General features: G+C 49.5%; 1 protein-coding gene across 3 annotated transcripts in view; it reads left to right on the forward strand.

Moving 5' to 3' along the window:
* The window catches only part of TSPAN18 (tetraspanin 18), a 204050-nt gene that overhangs the window by 24852 nt on the left and 160279 nt on the right, over window positions 1–18919 (forward strand). For all 3 annotated transcript variants that reach the window (XM_052652650.1, XM_052652653.1, XM_052652651.1), the window contains exon 2: window positions 15124–15202. The gene's annotated coding sequence lies outside the window, so the exon portion shown is untranslated. The remainder of the gene's footprint in view (window positions 1–15123; window positions 15203–18919) is intronic.

The following is an 18919-nucleotide window of genomic DNA, read 5'->3' on the forward strand; positions in this document are numbered from 1 at the left end:
CCCATTTGAAGAAGAGGGCTCTCCTGTGTTTCTTTCGGCCATTGATCTTAATTAATCACCCAGAGATGTGTTTTTCAATATTGACACTTCCTTAGCGGCTGACATTTCTGAATTATTCTCTTCTGCCTTCCTCAAAGTCATAGGTAGAGGTGGATGGGTATTTATTGTTAAATCAAGGAAAATGGGGCTTTTGGCTTAGAATCTTTTGAAACAGGGTATTTATCCAAACAATCCTGCTCAACTCTGTCAACATATTTGGCCAAAATAAATAATAAATAAATAAATTGTGAGCAGAACGAATCCACAGATATGGTAGTTTGTAGGGGCTCTTAAGAGCCCTATTGAGATGAAGTATTTTCCTCACTCCCCCTTCTGCAGCCCTCCACCCCGATTTGGTTTTCCAGATCACAAGGTGTTCTTCCCTCAACACCTGATTTCCGCACAGATTTAACCAGCAGTGACCTGCCATGTGAAGAGCGTTACTAAGAATCAGTAGGCGTGGGTCTCTGGTGTGTGCTCCACATCTGCTGCATATAAAACACCCCAGCAGCGGCAGCAAGATTGATGCTGGCAAGACATCGGGGGCGTCACAGCATAGCGGGTCCCCCTTGCCCATTTTAAGGGCAAGGCCATGGCCCAGAGATGCTTGGTGGCTTGCCCAAGGTCACACAGTGATTTGGAGGCAGGAGCCCATGTCCTCCAGGATTCCAAGGCCAGGTCCCTTTCCAACGTGCTGAATCCCCTCTTTGCTGAAGCCAGGCTGCCCTTTGCTTTAAGATACAGGTAATAAACCAGCCTGTAGTGCCGATGTGGGCAAGGAGAGAGATGGAGAGTGCTATTAATTAGAGGCTACCTTTTAGAGTCCCTGAACGGGGTTAGCTAGAAGAGTTGCCGTCAGAGCAGGGAGAGGGGTGTTCCGAGACATGTGCTGAGCATCCACTGAGTCCTGATGGGAGGTTCCAAGAATGGAGAAGAGCACTCCCAGCCTGCAAGTGTGGGAGAGACACATATGAATTCAATTCAAGGCTGGCGAGGTTTGCGCTTGACTTCCCAGCACATGGTGCTCTGGGAGTGGGTGGAAACACGGTCTTCTCCAAGCCTGACCCTGGCAGCCCGGCAGATGTGTTTATTTCTTCCTTTTCCACTTGGGAGGCAGGCGTCTGGCAGGGTGGTTAGGCAGGCAGGCTGTGGGGGCCAGGCTGCCTGGGGTTCAGATCCTGGCTCTTACTGTTGAGATCTGGGATCTGAGGCTAACTCGCATGCTTCCATTTCTTCATCTGTAGAATGGGGAGAGTAATGGTAGTTTTGGCATGGATGGTGTGATGGTGAGGCCTTAATGAGGTGGTCCACTTAGGTGCTTAGAGCCCCACGTGGCCTCACAGATGGGATGAGCAAGCAGCTTGTATTAGTTGTTAGCCTGGGGATCTTAATGGGTGTGTATTTCTCCGTTTAAAAAATAATGTTTATCGCTTTTTTTCTGATTGTAAAAATCACTCATACACAAACACCAGTTCCCTAAAGATACCCACTGGTAACATTTTGCTGTAGTTTTTTTCTACTTTTACCCCATGCATTGAATGCAAGTATGCATGTGTGTGTAATTGGGCGTGTACTGTCCAAGTATACTTTTCAAAAAATTATAAATCCTCAATCACATGTAAATCTAGACTGAACAAGGATCAAAGGCTGATTTAACTTGTAAGTGTGGGAGCCAACAGGAGAAGCTCGTGGGTAAAGCTGGTTCTCAGGAGAACTAGAGAGTCAGCAGTTATGTAGGCATGGGAGAAAGAATACTGGGAAAAGATGGCTGGATTGGATGCACACAGCTTAATCTGCACCTTTGGGTTATCTTTTCTACCAGGCTAAAAATCATCTACAAATTCACCTGTAACCTCCCATGAGTCAAAATCACATTTCTCTAGAATCCTCTAGATCAGCGGCCCCCCACCCCTTTTTGTCACCAGGGACCTGTTTTACGGAAGACAGTTTTTCCGCAGACCTGACTGGGGAGGGGAGGATGGTTTCAGGATGATTCAATCTCATTACGTTTATTGTGCACTTTATTTCTATTATTATTACATCAGCTCCACCTCAGATCATCAGGCATTAGATCCTGGGGGTCTGGGACCCCTGCCCTAGAGAATCGCTCCTTGGGTGAGTCTGCTTAACAGTGCTCCAATGTGATGATGAAAGTTCAGTTATCATTTATCCTACCAGTGTCTATATATTCTTACTGATCATATCCTAGCTAACTGCACTCTTCACCTTCTATACTTAATATTCCCTCACATTCATTTTTTTTCAAAAGCAAGTTTTGAGGAAGGACCAGGAGTCCCCCAAGGGTGTGACTTGTCCTTCAGCCCAGCTTGATTGAGGTGCCCCCCCACCCCCAACCAGGGAGGCCTGGCGTGCTGCAGTTCATGGGGTCGCAAAGAGTCGGACACGACTGAGCGACTGAACTGAACTGAACCGAATCCCCCCACCTTGGGGTCCCAGGGAACTGCATTGGCCTCAGTCACCTGCTGCGTTTTCTTGTATTTGTCAATTTCCTTCTCTCTGTCTCCCCATCTAGACTGAGTTTCCTGAGATCAGAGACTTGTTGAGCCGAACCGCCTTCCTGATCCTTCTTTCCCAAGCACCTAATAGGGCACACATAGTGATTCTTCTGCCATGCTTGTCGAGTGAGCGAACAGGCATGTTAAGAGGCCTGGCCTTCGTCAGTTATGAACGATGAACTGATGAACCGTGCTGTGCCGAACTAGAGGGGCTCCTCCCAGGACTGGCTGTGTGCTTCTGTTGAGTCAGAGAAGCTCCCAACCCCCACTTAGTATCTCAGCCTTCTGACCAACCCCCACCGCCACCCCCCATGCCTGATTCTGCCATTTAATTGTGTTTGGAGGGCTTTACACACTCAGTCTAGATAACGCGGCTCTCTCTTCTCTGTAGCACTCTTGAGACTGAGCTGAGTTCCTTTCTTTTCCCTAATCAAGGTCTTAAAGGGGTAAAAAGTTCTTGGCCACCTCCAGCTGTGGAGGGAGAGGGGTGATGGAAGGATTAATCTCTGAGCGATGAATTTTAAAGCCCTCTTGTTCCACGCGTTGGGAAAAACCCATCAAAATGCTAATAGACCTGCCGTCTCACCTCCCGCAGACCCTTTTCTGCATTGGAATATATTTACAGGGAAATATATTGAGCAGGGAAGAATTACAAGGAGTTGGGGTGCCTTTTTCCCCGATTCCACCACAGCCCTGTGGGTTGTAAAGGCTGAATTAATAGCCCCACGTTGCAGAGGAGAGCTGTGGTGGGCTGCAGGCTTGGCCCTTCAGTTATGAGTTCTCAGCTTCCGGCTTCCTGGCTAACGGCAGGGCGGCTGGTTTGGGAACATCTCTATTACTGTCGTGTGGCTTTTTAATACTGATTCTCTCAGAGGCAGAATAGCCTCAGACAGGCGTTCCCGTAGGTGTAAAGCTGGCTGCACAGTGGATCCCCATTGAGTTCAGGGTCTGCAGCATGTTGAGACTCATTTTGTGCCAAAGTCAGCTTCAGCACTGAGACGGTCTCAGCTTTTCTTGAACCCTATGCTGGGAAATGCTGGATTGTTCTTGAAGCCTTTGAAACACCAGGCATCTTTGTCCAAACAGCCCAATGGCCTGAGAACTTCTCAGATGCATCCTTTGGAGACAGGATACTCACGGGGTTAGCCTAATGCACACTGGACTCCGGAGAAGTGGCTCCAGAACTTTGGCTACAGACAGCACCATGAGTGCTGGTCCTCCCTCTGCCTGGTCCAGCTCTGTCACGGCAGACAAGTGACCTCGCTGGGCATCACTTCCTTCCTTTGTTAGTGAAGAGGAGGATGCTGACCACTTAGTACAAGAGTACTGGGGTCAGATCTTTCCCTTCTCTGTGCTTCAGATGACACAGTGAAGCCGGGGCCAAGCAAGTCAGGCTCCATCTTAAGAGAAGAGTCCCTTAAACCCTTAGGGCTCCTGGGTCCCTCTGGGAGCTTGTCTGACCGGTCTGCGGGAGCCCCAGTCTCCTTGTGAGAATGAGTGAGCCTTACCTAGCAGACAGTCTTATTGAGTCTTTTTCCCTTTCTCTAAGAACTAAACCAATGTCTGGGCTTCCCCGGTGGCACTAGTGGTAAGGAACCCACCTGCCAGTGCAGGAGACATAAGACATGTGGGTTCGATCCCTGGGTCAGGAAGTTCCCCTGGAGGAGGGCATGGCAACCCACTCTAGTATTCTTGCTTGGAGAATCCCCATAGACAGAAGAGCCTGGCAGGCTACAGTCCATGGGGTCGCAAAGAGTGGGACATGACTGAAGCGACTTAGCATGCTCGCAAACCAATGTTTACTTACATAAAAACCCTGTGGCTCAGATCACTTTCCTTACCTGTGAAATGGGAAGAGTGGTGATTCTTTCCTTGCAGTGTGGGAGGAAGAGGAATGAAGATCAGGAGCACAGTCTGCTCCAGGGGAGGCACAGCCTTTGTCTGCCCACCCCCTCAGGTACCAAAAAGTGCTTCCAGTCGGGAAAGAGGGGGAGCAGACGCAGAGCATTGCCCGCTGATGACAGGGCAGTCTCACCAGTTCTCCTTCCTGTTCTGCCAAGCATCGTAGGGGTGGCAACTGTCCGATGGATCCCGGTGCTATGCAGAGGGCACCGGAGACCCTGACTGGCATGTGCAGAAACACTCCAGACCTGACAGCAGGTGCCGAGAAGGGGAGATGATCACTAATGACAGTTGCAGTGAGAATTAACAGCTTCACATGTTAATTTGTGGGGAAGGTACCTCTCCCTTCGGGGCCCTTCCACCCTCCCCAAGCCACCAAGAGCTAATGGGCTCAGATTGGGAGTCCCTCGCTGACCAGGCAGATCCTCCTGTTTTGCCCTGACTAGCAGTGCCAGCGCCCCCTGCATTGTGCCCGATGGCAGGTGCGGCCCTCCCCTCCCTGAGCGAAGATAAATCATACCTCCCAGTCTTTCTGAGGATGTCACGGCTCCCACTTCAGCCCCATCGAGACCCTGGGACACAATTAACAGGCTCATTCAGGGACGCATCATGGGAACAGAGGGTGATGGGGCTGAGTGACAGGGTGAGCAGCCCTGGGAAGCGCTCTCCCTCCCCCAGCGAGACAAGTGCAGGTGGAGAGGCGAGGCAGAGGCCTGATGAGCTCAGGCGGCTTCATTAGGGCTGCCCGGGGGATCTTTGAGATGCAGGACGCAGCAGGAACTCGTCCTGAACAAGCCCTGCCTCTTCTCCCTCTCCCCCACCCCCACGCCAACCCCCTGCGTTGCTAATTTAAAACAAAGCCAAACAAAGCCCCAGCTTTGCTTTGGAGCCATAAACTGCAGAGCTTTTATCCATCAACAAGCGATGCATCTGGCTGGCAGCAGCCCAGCCTGGATCCCGTGGCCTGGCATCGGTGTGGGATGAGGGGGCCCAAGGCTGAGCTGGCTTCCAGGACTCACCGAGGATGCTGTCCTTTCTTGGGGCTCAAGACCCACAGTCCTGGTGATCATAGAACTCAGAAGGAAGGCTGGTCCACCTAGGGTGGCTAGTAGATAGGGAGGGAGAAAAACAGAGAGAGAGAGAGAGAAAGAGAGAGATTTCTAGGAGGAGCTAGCCAGGAAAAGGCTCATCATTGAGCTGATCACCTTCGTCCATCTCTCCTTTTCTTGCTGCCTCTTCCAGGAAGACTTCCCAGCCCTCCACTCTGAAATCCTACTGACTTGGGATTCTAGGATATCAAGAGGCTCTCAATCAGTCATCTTCAACATTATCTGGAAACTTAATATGTAATCAGTTAGAAAGTCCATCTACTGGGAATTAAAGTGGTAAGCTGTATATACAGAGTATAGATGCCACCTGTTCTGAGTGTAGACCCCTGAGGGAGAGAGGGCAGGGTCTGAGGACTATGCTTGGAACCACTGATTGTGGCCACTACCCTCTTTATAGAAAGTAGCAACAAGTTCTTTCATGTAATTTCTATGGCCTCTGAAGGCTTATTCTGTGCTGAGCACCGTGGGAATCACTTATAACCCCTTAGTCATCTAATTGGAGAAGGCAATGGCACCCCACTCCAGTACTCTTGCCTGGGACAGCCCCATGGATGGAGGAGCCTGGTGGGCTGCAGTCCAATGGGGTCGCTAAGAGTCGGACACGACTGAGCGACTTCACTTTCACTTTTCACTTTCATGCATTGGAGAAGGAAATGGCAACCCATTCCAGGGTTCTTGCCTGGAGAATGCCAGGGACGGGGGAGCCTGGTGGGTGCCGTCTATGGGGTCGCACAGAGTTGGAAACGGCCGAAGCGACTTAGCAGCACCAGCAGCTCATCTAATCTACAGCTCAGGGCAATGAGGTAGGATTGTGGTGGTCCAGAATTTGCATATGACCAATGTGAGGTTTAGTGGGATAAGGAACTTTCTCAAGGCCCCAAGGGTGGCAGGTGGCCTAGTTGAGACTGATACCTAGGCCTGTGGGAGAGGAAAGCCTGGTCTCTTGACCATGGTACTTACTGCCATTCGATGCTGAGGGCACTCCACCTACCACCCACCCTGTTCCACATTGCAGAGGGGCAGCAGGCTCTAGTGGGGATTTGCTCCCTTGGAGCCTACTCACAGGTAACCATCCAAATGGTTCTACACTGTCCGCTGAGCCTGACCTTTCAGCCATTTCGTTGTTGTTCATTCACTAAGTTGTGTCCGACTCTTTGTGACCCCATGGACTGCAGCTCACCAGACTCCCTGTCCTTCACTATCTCCCAGAGTCTACTCAAACTCATGTCCATTGAGTTGGGGATGTCATCCAACCATTTCATCCTCTGTCGGCCCCTTCTCTTACTGCCTTCAATCTTTCCCAGCATCAGGGTCTTTTCCAATGAGTCAACTCTTCACAACAGGTGGCCAAAGTATTGGAGCTTCAGCTTCAGCATCAGTCCTGCCAATGAATATTTCGGGTTGATTTCCATCAGGATTGACTGGTTTGATTTCCTTGTTGTCCAAGGGACTCTCAGGAGTCTTCTCCAGCACCACAGTTTGAAAGCATTAATTCTTTGGCATTCAGCCTTCTTTATGATCCAACTCTCACATCTGTACATGACTACCGGAAAAAACATAGCCTCTTGGGGGCCACAGGAAGTTACACAAATAGTTAAGGGTCTTTCATTCCTTCTCTTATCTCCATTAACCAAGTTCTGCCTTCCTACTTTTCATATAAAACCCGTTCTTTTGTAGGTACATTCACTTCCACCTGTGCTCCTATTCATTTCTCCATTTACCTGTCCATCTGTCCGTCATCCATCCATCCAGCTATGTGCATCATCTGTCGTCCATTCTGTCTCCATGCACCCATGCACGCTTGCATTCATTCATCTGCACATTTCTGCAAGCATGTATCCATCGTTCATCTTTCTATGTCTTTAATTATTCATCCATCTCTGCAACCAACTGCAATCTAGTTCCTTTTTCTCTTCTACCATTCAGTTCTTGTGTAGATCCACTCTCTACCCATCCATATATTCATCTGTCATAGCAACTATCCATTTACCCAACCATTATGTGCTGAGTCAGGAATTGAGACCACAGAGTGGGGAAGACATCACCCATATCCTTCAGTCTGATGGATGAGAAACATCACATGAACAAAAAAATAGACTGTGCTTCGATGCTGACTTTACTACCTATCTACGCAAATTGTCACAAGAGCCCAGAGAATAGTGATGAATCATGCCTGTGTATGTCTGGGAAGGTTTCTCAGAGCAGATATGGAAGAAGGGTTTTTGCAGGATGAGTTTTCCAAAACACTAGTTTTCCTAGTGATTTGGGGATATGGGGGTGGGGCTGAAGTTCAGGATTAGGAAAGGCAGAACGGACTTCCAGGCAGAATGAAAAACAGCCAGATCTGACTGAGTGTGGTGGTGTGGCATGAGTGTCCAGGTCAGTTCAGTTTGACTATGGGGCCTGTGCATATTGCAAGGACCTGAAGATGGGCTGGAAAGTCAGCCAGGGGTCAGATGATAAAAGGTCCTGGGTATAGGCAAAGGGAGGCCAGGTAACCCATTAAAGCAGGAGAGAAAGAAATGGGCTCTGTCTGACAGCAAAGGAGAGGGCATGTTGGCAGGAAAAGAGGCAACAGGCTGGTAGACAAGCGGGAGCCTACTTGCAGTAAGCAGACAGGCGACCTCGGGCTGTGCCCAGGCGGGGACCGGCAGGGAGCTGCGGTGAGGGTAGAGAAACAGGGGTGACTGGGGGGATGTGGGGTGGAAGAGAAACAACGACTGGGAAAAGAGGGAAGTCTGATCTGGGTGTCCCATTCCGCAGGTTGCTCTGCTTTTGAAAAGCCAGTAGGCTGTATACTTCTAGTGTGCATACCATTGAATATATATATGTGTGTGCGTGTTTATATTATTTCAATTTAATATAGAGTAGAAAACATCAGGGTAGGTATTTAAGTCTCTCATCTGGGTCTTATCCAGGATACTGAAGTGGCTGTCAGATTTTTTTCCTATATATTTATTTTTAAATGCAGATTTGCTTTGCTTGGAAGAAAGAAGAGGAGGAAGAAAATTAAGTTTTGAACCAGACCTTGCAAAATGGGAGTACCTGGCTAGTATCATCACTAACTAGCATTGACTAACCTCTTATTGTATATTTTACGGATTCCAAGGCACCCTTCTTTATATCTTCTGCTTCTGTTAGGTCCATATCATTTCTGTCATTTATTGTGCCCATCTTTGCATGAAATGTTCCCTTGATATCTCTAATTTTCTTGAAGAGATCTCTAGTCTTTCCCATTCTTTTGTTTTCCTCTATTTCTTTGCACTGATCACTGAGGAAGGCTCTCTCCTTGCTATTCTTTGGAACTCTGCATTCAAATGGGTATATCTTTCCTTTTCTCCTTTGCCTTTCATTTCTCTTCTTTTCATAGCTGTTTGTAAGGCCTCCTCAGACAACCATTTTGCCTTTTTGCATTTCTTTTTCTTGGGTATGGTCTTGATCACTGCCTGCTGTACATTGTCATGAACCTCTGTCCGTAGTTTTTCAGGCACTCTGTCTATCAGATCTAATTGCTTGAATCTATTTGTCACTTCCACTGAATAAGAGATTTGATTTAAATCATACCTGAATGGTCTAGTGGTTTTCCCTACTTTCTTCAATTTAGGTCTGAATTTGGCAACAAGGAGTTCATGAGCTGAGCCACAGTCAGCTCCTGGTCTTGTTTTTGCTGACTGTTTACAGCTTCTCCATCTTTGGCTGCAAAGAATATAATCAATCTGATTTTAGTATTGACCATCTGGTGATGTCCGTGTGTAGAGTCTTCTCTTGTTTTGTTGGAAGAAAGAGGGTGTTTGCTATGACCAGTGTGTTCTCTTGGCAAAATTCTGTTAGCCTTTGCCCTTCTTCATTTTGTACTCCAAAGACAAACTTGCCTGTTCCTCCAGGTACCTCTTGACTTCCTACTTTTGCATTCCAGTCCCTTATAATGAAAAGGACACCTTTTTTGGATGTTAGTTCTAGAAGGTCTTGTAGGTCTTCTTTGAACCATTCAACTTCAGCTTCTTCAGCATTATCAGTTGGAGCATAGACTTAGATTATTGTGATATTGAATGGTTTGCCTTGAAAACGAACAGAGATCATTTTGTTGTTTTTGAGACTGTACCCAAGTACTGCATTTTGAACTCTTTTGTTGACTATGAGGGCTGCTGCTGCTGCTAAGTCGCTTCAGTCGTGTCCAACTCTGTGGGACCCCATAGATGGCAGCCCACCAGGCTCCACCGTCCCTGGAATTCTCCAGGCAAGAACACTGGAATGTGTTGCCATTTCCTTCTCCAATGCAGGAAAGTGAAAGTGAAGTCGCTCAGTCGTGTCCAACACTTTGCGACTCCATGGACTGTAGCCTACCAGGCTCCTCTGTCCATGGGATTTTCCAGGCAAGAGTACTGGAGTGGGTTGCCATTGCCTTCTCCGATGAGGGCTACTCCATTTCTTCTAAGGGATTCTTGCCCACAGTAACTCTTAAAGAGATAGGAATACCAGACCATCTGACCTGCCTCCTGAGAAATCTGTATGCAGGTCAAGAAGCAACAGTTAGAACTGGACATGGAACAATAGACTGGTTCCAAATAGGAAAAGGAGTACATCAAGGTGTATATTGTCACCCTGCTTATTTAACTTATATGCAGAGTGCATCATGAGAAACGCTGGGCTGGAAGAAGCACAAGCTGGAATCAAGATTGCCGGGAGAAATATCAATAACCTCAGATATGCAGATGACACCACCCTTATGGAAGAAAGTGAAGAAGAACTAAAGAGCCTCTTGATGAAAGTGAAAGAGGACAGTAAAAAAGGTGGCTTAAAGCTCAACATTCAGAAAACGAAGATCATGGCATCTGGTCCCATCATTTCATGGCAAATAGATAGGGAAACAGTGGAAACAGAGACAGACTTTATTTTGGGGGCTCCAAAATCACTGCAGATGGTGAAATCATTGCAGCCATGAAATTAAAAGATGCTTGCTCTTTGGAAGAAAAGCTACGACCAACTTAGACAGCATATTAAAAAGCAGAGATATTACATTGCCAACAAAGGTCCATCTAGTCAAAGCAATGGTTTTTCCAGTGGTCATGTATGGATGTGAGAGTTGGAATATAAAGAAAGCTGAGCACTGAGGAACTGATGTTTTCGAACTGTGGTGTTGGAGAAGACTCCTGAGAGTCTGTTGGACTGCAAGGAGATCCAACCAAGTCCGTCCTAATGGAAATCAGTCCTGAATACTCACTGGAAGGACCGATGCTGAAGCTGAAAATTCAGTACTTTGGCCACCTGATGTGAAGAACTGACTCCTTGGAAAAGACTTGATGCTGGGAAAGATTGAAGGCAGGAGGAGAAGGGGACGACAGATGGTTGGATGGCATCACTGACTCAATGGACATGAGTATGAGCAAGTTCTGGGAGTTGGTGATGGACAGGGACGCCTGGCGTGCTGCAGTCCGTGGGGCTGCAAAGAGCTGGAGACAACTGAGCAACTGAACTGAACTGAAGACACCTTTGTTAAAAAATATTTGAAGGTCTCTGAAATGGGAGTGCATCATACAAAAAGTGATGTCTCAATCAAATAGCTTCACAGGCACTGTTTTCTCTTTATCAGAAACCCATAAACTAATGGTGCAATTATAACCCATGGAGTCTTACATTCAAGAAACAGGGTATTACGTGCCGGGCTCTTAGCTGAGTCCTGTGTGTACATTCGTCATGTCATCCTCACATTGTATGAGTCATCAGCTGCTGTTAACCCTGTTTCCCAGATGAGGAGCTGAGGCGTGGAGCAGGAAGTTCATTTGCTCAAGGTCACCGAGCTTGTCAGAGGTGGACTCAGGATTCTACAGTTTGTTGTGATCCACATAGTCAAAGGCTTTAGCGTGGTCAGTGATGCTGCAGCTGAAAGCTCCAATAATTTAGCCACCTGATGTGAAGAGCCCACTCACTGGAAAAGCCCCTGATGCTGGGAAAGACTGAAGGCAGGAGGAGAAGGGGGTGACGGAGGACGAGATGGCTAGATGGCATCGCCGATTCAACGCGCATGAGTTTGAGCAAACTTTGGGAGATGGTGAAGGACAGGCAAGCCTGGTGTGCTGCAGTCCATGGGTTCGCAAAGAGCGACTGAGCAACTGAACAACAACAGGATTCCAACCTGTTTCACTTTAAAATTGCAGGTGGAGGGGGTGGGGGTGCGGATTTTTGGATAAAAGCAAGAGCAAGTCCAGGGCATGAGACTGCCTAGTCAACCACAGCCGCCATCACCCTGCCGGCCACCTTTCGATGCTGCCTCTTGTCACCAGTCCCCCACCCTGGCGTCTTGGCCCTAAACCCTCGGATTCTTTTCCCCTCCTTGGAGGGCTCTGGGTCTAACATCTGTAAGTGACTTTCCTCCCCCACAGAGAGGATGGGGCTGGGAGGAGATCTCAGGGGAGAGAGGAAGAAATTCCGAGCCCAGCTGGTTTCCCTCACACAATGCAGATTTGCTTAAATGGGAATTAGGATTAGTGCCGGATTTCACCTCTCCTGGCAGGCTGGTAATAAACTAATCTCCTCTTAGGCTGCAGGAAGACAGAATTCCATCGAAGACTGAAGACAGCTTCGGGCTCAGGAGTGCAAAACCCGAAAAGTAATTTTGTTGTTGACGGGCCTTGCTCGCACCTCCTGACACACAGCCCGCGGCTCCTTCCCAGCGTGGCTGCAGCCTTTCATTTTGTTAATGTGTGACATTCACCCAGGCTGTGTGGCTGACGGGCACACTTGACAGTAATACGTGTTCCTCGTGGTCCCTAGAGCTCATAGAAGCTCATTATCAGTTCTGAGCCTGTAAATGTAGTTCCTGGGCTCAGGTGGGCCAGGAACACAGAGATGCTCCGGGGAAGTGGAACAGTGGACAGCTACGTAAGCCAAGAAATAAACTCCTGCTTCATCCAGGCAACACGACCTCCCAGGCCACCGGGAGGTGAGCAGAAAAGCAACTCGGAGTTCAAGTTTGCATTCAAGCAAAGGGCCTCCTGCCCTGCTATTTGAAGGAAGTTAATCCAGTATTGTGGGGCTTCCCTGGTGGCTCAGCACTAAAGAATTCGCCTGCCAACGCAGGAGACTTGGGTTTGATCCCTGGGTTGGGAAGATCCCCTGGAGAAGGAAATGGCAACTCACTCCAGTATTCTTGCCTGGGAAATCCCATGGACAGAGGAGCCTGGCGGGCTACAGTCCATGGGGTCACAAAAGAGTCAGACACTACTTAAGTGACTAAACAACAACAACAATAGGGAGAAGGCAGTTTGTCAAATGTGATATTTGCAGAGCCTTTGCCTGGCCGTCCATCTTCGAGGCATCCAGGCTTTGAAAGTGCTTGAAAGCATCCACACAGAAATGAGTGCATCAGCGGGACCATGGCCACACGATGGTAACAGCCAGAAATGGAAATACTCACTATGCATGGTGGGCGAGGGGAGGGATTGTGGTCCACACCTCCCATGGATACTGTGCGACTGTGAAGAAGACTCCAGAAGATGCCTGTGTGCTCACTTGCAGCGGTGGACATGGTCTCACAGAGAGCTGGGGTGGTATAACACGTGGAGATCCTGCAGTCTGCCTGTGGGCCACCGGGGGTACATGCTTATCATACATGTACACAAATATGGTGCTAGTGGTGAAGAACCTGCCTGCCCAGTGCAGGGGACGTAAGAGACGCAGGTTCGATCCCTGGGTGGGGAAGGTCCCCTGGATGAGGGTATGGCAGCCCACTCCAGTATTCTTGCCTGGAGAATCCCATGGACAGAGGAGCCTGGTGGGCTACAGGCCATGGGATCACAAAGAGTCAGACATGACTGAAACGGCTTAGCATGCATGCGCACACGTATGTGATTACATGGCCTATAGCCTGGAAGGTCCTAGTACAGAGATTGCACAGTGAGTCTATCTGTTAAACAGGATAAATGAGTATGGAAATACTTGCACTTTTGTAGTTAAAAATGAAAGTTATGTACATATACGTCCTTACCCATGTATGTATGGATGTATATGGAGACGGATATGACTGTAGGTGTATCTGTACATGTATATGTATCATGAGTTCCTCTGACTGTAGCTTTAGTCTGGCCCATGACGCTCGAGGCCCCCTGGGCTGACACCACTTGGGTGGATGTCTGAGGCATCCAAATAAATAGCCAAATTAGGTAGCCAAATAAAACGAGGTCATGTCCTCCAGCCAAGCCTTGTTCCCCATCAGTTAGCAGGGAGTTCCGAGAACTTCTTTTATGCATAGGGTGCGCTGCTGCTGGGACCTACAGGGCAGACCTTGAACTCATTGCTCTCCTTGAACTAGGCCGCCCCCACCATGGACAGGGCAGTTTCAAGGGCTTGACTTCCAGAGTGTTGTCCCGGGTCTGTCCCTTTTCAGCAGTATGGCCATATGGGCAAGTTAACGCCTCGGAATTCACTGTGGTCCTCATTCCTAACCGGGCCATACTTTCTCATGAGATTGTTGAGGGCGTTGGGATCATTGTCATTATTATTTGAGGCAACATGAAATTTAATCGGGGCTTCTGCGCGGCCGGGTCATTGGAAGGCAGGGAAGGGGCCCCCGGCCCTCCCTGTTTGTGCTCAGCTGTGTCTTTTGCTCAGCTGGGCATGTGAACGAGCTGGTCCCCTGGAACCGGCCTAAGCCTTGGCTGACAGGTATGCTGCCTGGACGCAGTGAATTTGAGCCTTCTCCAGTGACGTTCGAACTCTTCGTGAAACTGACAGAGAGGAGGTCGGGGGTGTGGAGAGAGGCTGGATTTCTGGGTCCTGGGTTCTGGAGCTGAGTTGTTTTTCTCACCATCAGAGTGTTCTCCGCTTACTACTTACCTGTGTCTGAAGACCAGATCTTGAAAGTGTGGGTCTGCCCCAGAGCCTGCATTCATTAAGCAATGATTAATTCGCTTTCGCATTTTCAAAATGACTCAGAGAGCTTTTACTTCGCCTGAGGAAAGTGGAGTCCCCACACCAAGTTGATAACATTCTAGCTAGAAGCAAAGAGACGCAGTGTGGTGCTGTGATCAGCCCGCTCCGTGTCATCACAGGGCCGTTGTACAGGCTTCCAGACTGAAAACACACCCTGAGCCCTAGGCACTGGGGACGCCATCCTGGGACCCTCGGTGGGGCTGGGTGCTTGCTTCTGTCTTGCTAGGCCCTGTCTGGCTTCTGTGTCACCTCCCGCAGAGATGGGAGGAGAGAGTGGGTGAACAGCTAAGGGACGTGGCCCCCAGAAGCCGCATGCCCCCCATCCCTTGCCTTATTTGTTTATTTTTGGCGGTGCTGGGTCTTCGTTGCTGCATGGGCGTTTTCTCCAGGTGGGGCGAGTGGAGGCCACTGTCTGATTGTGGTGTGCGGGCTTCTCATTGCGGCGGCTTGTCTGGTGTGGACCACGGGCTCCAGGACACACGGGCTCAGTAGTTGTGGTGCATAGGATCTTCCCGAATCAGGGATCGAACCCATGTCTCCTGCATTGACAGGCGGATTCTTTACCCCTGAGCCACCAGGGAAGGCTCCCTTAGCCTTTTAAAATATATTTCTCTCTGTCCTCCTTCTAGAGTTTATCCTGAAGCCACTATCGGAAAGAGACCTCAGGAGAATCTTGACACTCCAGACAGAAGACACCAGTTGAAAAAGGTACGGTTGGTGCCCTGGAGGCGTGGATCTCAACTTATTCAAATAAGAGGGTTAAATCTTCTCTCCTCTCCCTGCTCTCAGACCCTCTGTGGCTGAGTGAGAAAGCTCTCAGTTCGTGCTGGAGGCTGCAGGGCAGGCGAAGGGCGGCTTTCCTCTTGTCCTCACCCCCAGATGTTTGCTCCATGATGGGAGCAAAGGTGAGGGGTGAGGGATGAGGAGAAGGAGGCTGACGCTGAAGGGGGAATCTCACCAGACTGGGTGCTACCCCACTGCGGCACGGAAGGTCAGGCTTGGTCCTGAGACAGCCCAGGAGGTGAGGGTTGAAGGGCTGGAGGAAGTGAGCCGTCTGGGGGAAAGCAGAGTTCCTGGAGGCTCACAGAGGGTCCCCCCTCTGTCAAGGACCCCTCCCTCCCCTCCCCCCCATGCCCCTCCCCCACCCCTCCCCCACACCCACCATAATCTTGGGATTGTGGGAAGGAAATACCTTCCTAGGGTGATTTCCACCCCTGTCTCTCCCCTCCTCCTCTCCCCCATTCCATGACTCTCTTTTTGGATGAAGTTTAAATCCACAAGTACTAGGATCAGTCATCACATACCACGATGGAATTGGGAATGGAAAAGCCTTGGTCTGCTTCTTGGGTTCTGGAAGCTTCTTGGCTGCTCACCATCCCAGGTCTGGTGAGAGGCCGGGTCGCCTCATTTTTTCCCTGAAGGTTCCTGAATGAGGAGCCAGGATGTTTGGCTTCTGGCTCTCAGTCTGTGCCTTATTTCCTCGTCTGTAAAAATGGGGCAGCAGTGACTCAAATCTCTGTTCCAACCACACGTCCCCGGTTGCTGAGGTCCCAAGACCAGGGCTGAGCTAGAGGAAGGGACAGGTGGTGGTGTCGGGGTTGGGGGGCGGCAGGGAGGCAGAGGTTTGGTCAAGTCTGTGGCGAGGAGAGGGGATTGGAAAGCTCTGAGAGATCTGATTGCCTGTCTTGAGTAAAGGATGACGCAGACCCTCAGGGGAAAGAGCACAGGTGCAGACCACAGAGATGTAGACAGAACGGTGTTTGAGTCCCTGCTAATCAGAAGAGTCAGATTTACTAACCTTGACTGAAGCCTCTCCATGCCAAGTGCAAGGTTAAGTTGCACTTCCTGTACCAACAGCTCTACTGTCACCTCCATCTTAGGGAAGAGAAAACCAGGTCTCAGAGAAGTTAAGTGACTCGCTCAAGGTCACATAGCACTGTGTGGCTGAATTTGAAGCACCTCCCTGAACTACCCGACCATTCTTGTGCATTTTGCTTACCGGTTCTATGACTCGAATCTTAAGGTCAAAAAATTCCTTGAAACTAAATCACATCTCTGAACTTCATTTCTTGAAAAAGACATAAACGTCTTTTAAACATTTTTCTTTTTTTAAGTTTGGGTTCTTGTTAAAATCTCTGTGGGTCTTGGATTTCTGGCGCCCGTGATTGGGTTTGTACTTGGTCACTTTCTGAGTCACTAATCTGATATTCCACCAGTTTCCAAGCTTGTCCTGTCAACGGTGGAGTGTGCCTCCTGGCTGGCTGGGGTTATTTTAGGTTGAAATCCGAGGCAGGGTGGCCGGGTCCTAGCAGCAGATAAAGCAGGACCAGGTCAAGGGCCACCCAAGTGGACAATGCAGAGGGGCGCTGAGGCCAGGGATCGGGGGTGGGGGGCTTCTCTGGAGCCCCCACAGCATCTGTCCTGCAGTTCCCCGGGCTCCACCAGCCACCTCGGCCGTAATATTCTGTGTAAACCTCCTGATCCCCGCAGGAAGCAATCACCTTATCAGAGCCTGGATTCCTGCCTGATTTTCTTAATCAGGGGAAGGCGCTGAAGTGAGTCAGAAGTAGCTTAACTTCCTCAGGATCTCTCTTTAAGGGATGTTTCTCCATCAGGGGAAGCCTTGGGGCTTGGATGGGAGGAAAGAGTCTCTTGAAGTACAGAAAGAAAAACAGTAAGGAGGCTCTTGATCTTGGTTTACCATCAGCAAGGCTGCTGAGACAGCAGTGATCTCGCCTGGCCTCTGTTGTTAATCAGGAAACAGAAATGTTATAGTCACAGGGAGCACGTAAAGATGACCATCAGCTATGGGCAGACAGGCGTGCACAGTTGTGGGAAATGTTTGCCGGCCTCTCGTAGCCAGACTGACGGAGGCTGAGTCCCAGCTCCGCCCTTCAGTAGCCGTTTGACTCCAGACGAGTGCTTTGATCACCCAGAATGATCTCAGTTTTCTTATCTATTAAGTGGGCAAATAGCACGCACCCCCGCTGGGTGGTTGTAAGGGCCAGGAAATAGCCAGCGCGATGCTCCTGTTTGCTTTGAATGAGGATCGCTCCCTGGAATGATGTGGGTGGCCTTCCGAGGTGACCTCTGTGAAGAGGCTTGGGCTCTTGACATGAGAAAGCTGGGTGTTTGTGAGCACACAGTGGGGTCACCCTGGAGACACATACCTCTTTCTGGACGTGATCTAAAAATGGCCCAAGAGGAAGCGCCTGGGTTGTGTCAGCTCTCTGTTCTGACACTCCTGGGGCGTGAGGCCATGTCGGGTGTGAACAGTTCTTCCTGAGCCTTAATTCCATGGTTTACGTTTGACTCCCAGTGATCTTTCCTGGACCCTTTCTGGAGGTAATCACGGATCCTCCCCACCTCCCGAGAGGCAGCGATTAGTAAGCTCTTTTTAAGGACAGCTGGGATTTTGGAAAGTGGTAAATTATTCTAGGGTTCACCTCTAAGAAGCAGCAAGGTTAGGACCCAAACCCAGGGTTCCTGCCCTAAAGAGAGTGTGTTTGCCACGGCATGCCATAGCACCCCACAGCACCCACAGCCCCCTCACAGGCACTCGTTCACATTTCCAGAGGCACACTGTGTGTGTCCTTAGGGACGCCACATAGCACTACAGTGATTCCCCGCTGTGCCCACAGAGGCACCTAAGACCTTCATGAAGCACCCCCCGGACTCACGTCATCACCCCATGGCGTTCATGGTGGTCCCCACGTGGCTTAAGAGCGCCCTGCATGCCTGCAGTGACGCACCATGGCAGGCACCCACAGTGGCAGTGCTCCTGTGTTCTCCACCCAGGAAGAATGAGGAGTCCCTTGATGTTTTTATCTCCCAAGCCAGCCCTTTACAGCAGGCTGCGCAAATGAGTGATGGCAGCTTCCTGGAAGCCTCCAGGTCATCCTCCTGCTGAGATCTCCCAGCAGGAAGCAGGTGGCTGGTGGGTGGTGGGTGGTGGTGAAGAAGGCCTGGCTGCCACTGCCTAGAGCCTCTACCCACTTACCTATTCTCCCTTTTGTTGCTTGTGCTTTTGGTGTCATGTCTAAGACTCCGTTGCCAAATCCAAACTAATAAAGATTCACCTCGTGTTTTCTGCTGAGAGTTTTAAGACCTTAGCTCTTAAATTTAGGCCATCGATTCATTTTGAGTTAATTTTTATATATGGTTTGAGGTAGGAGTCCAACTTCATTCTTTGGCACTTGAATATCCTTGGACTACCATTGAAGAGACTGTTTTCCCTCATTGCATAGTCTTGGCACCCTTGTTGAAAGTTCATTGGCCATAGGTGTATAGGTTTGTTTCTGAATTCTCAATTCTATCCCACTGATCTATTTGTTGTTGTTTAGTGTATAAGTCTTGTTCAACTCTTTGTGACCCCATGGACCGCAACACACCAGGCTTGCCTGTCCTTCACTATCTCCTGGAATT

The sequence above is a fragment of the Budorcas taxicolor genome, chromosome 15, assembly GCF_023091745.1.
Source record: "Budorcas taxicolor isolate Tak-1 chromosome 15, Takin1.1, whole genome shotgun sequence".
Classification (NCBI taxonomy): Eukaryota; Metazoa; Chordata; class Mammalia; order Artiodactyla; family Bovidae; genus Budorcas; species Budorcas taxicolor.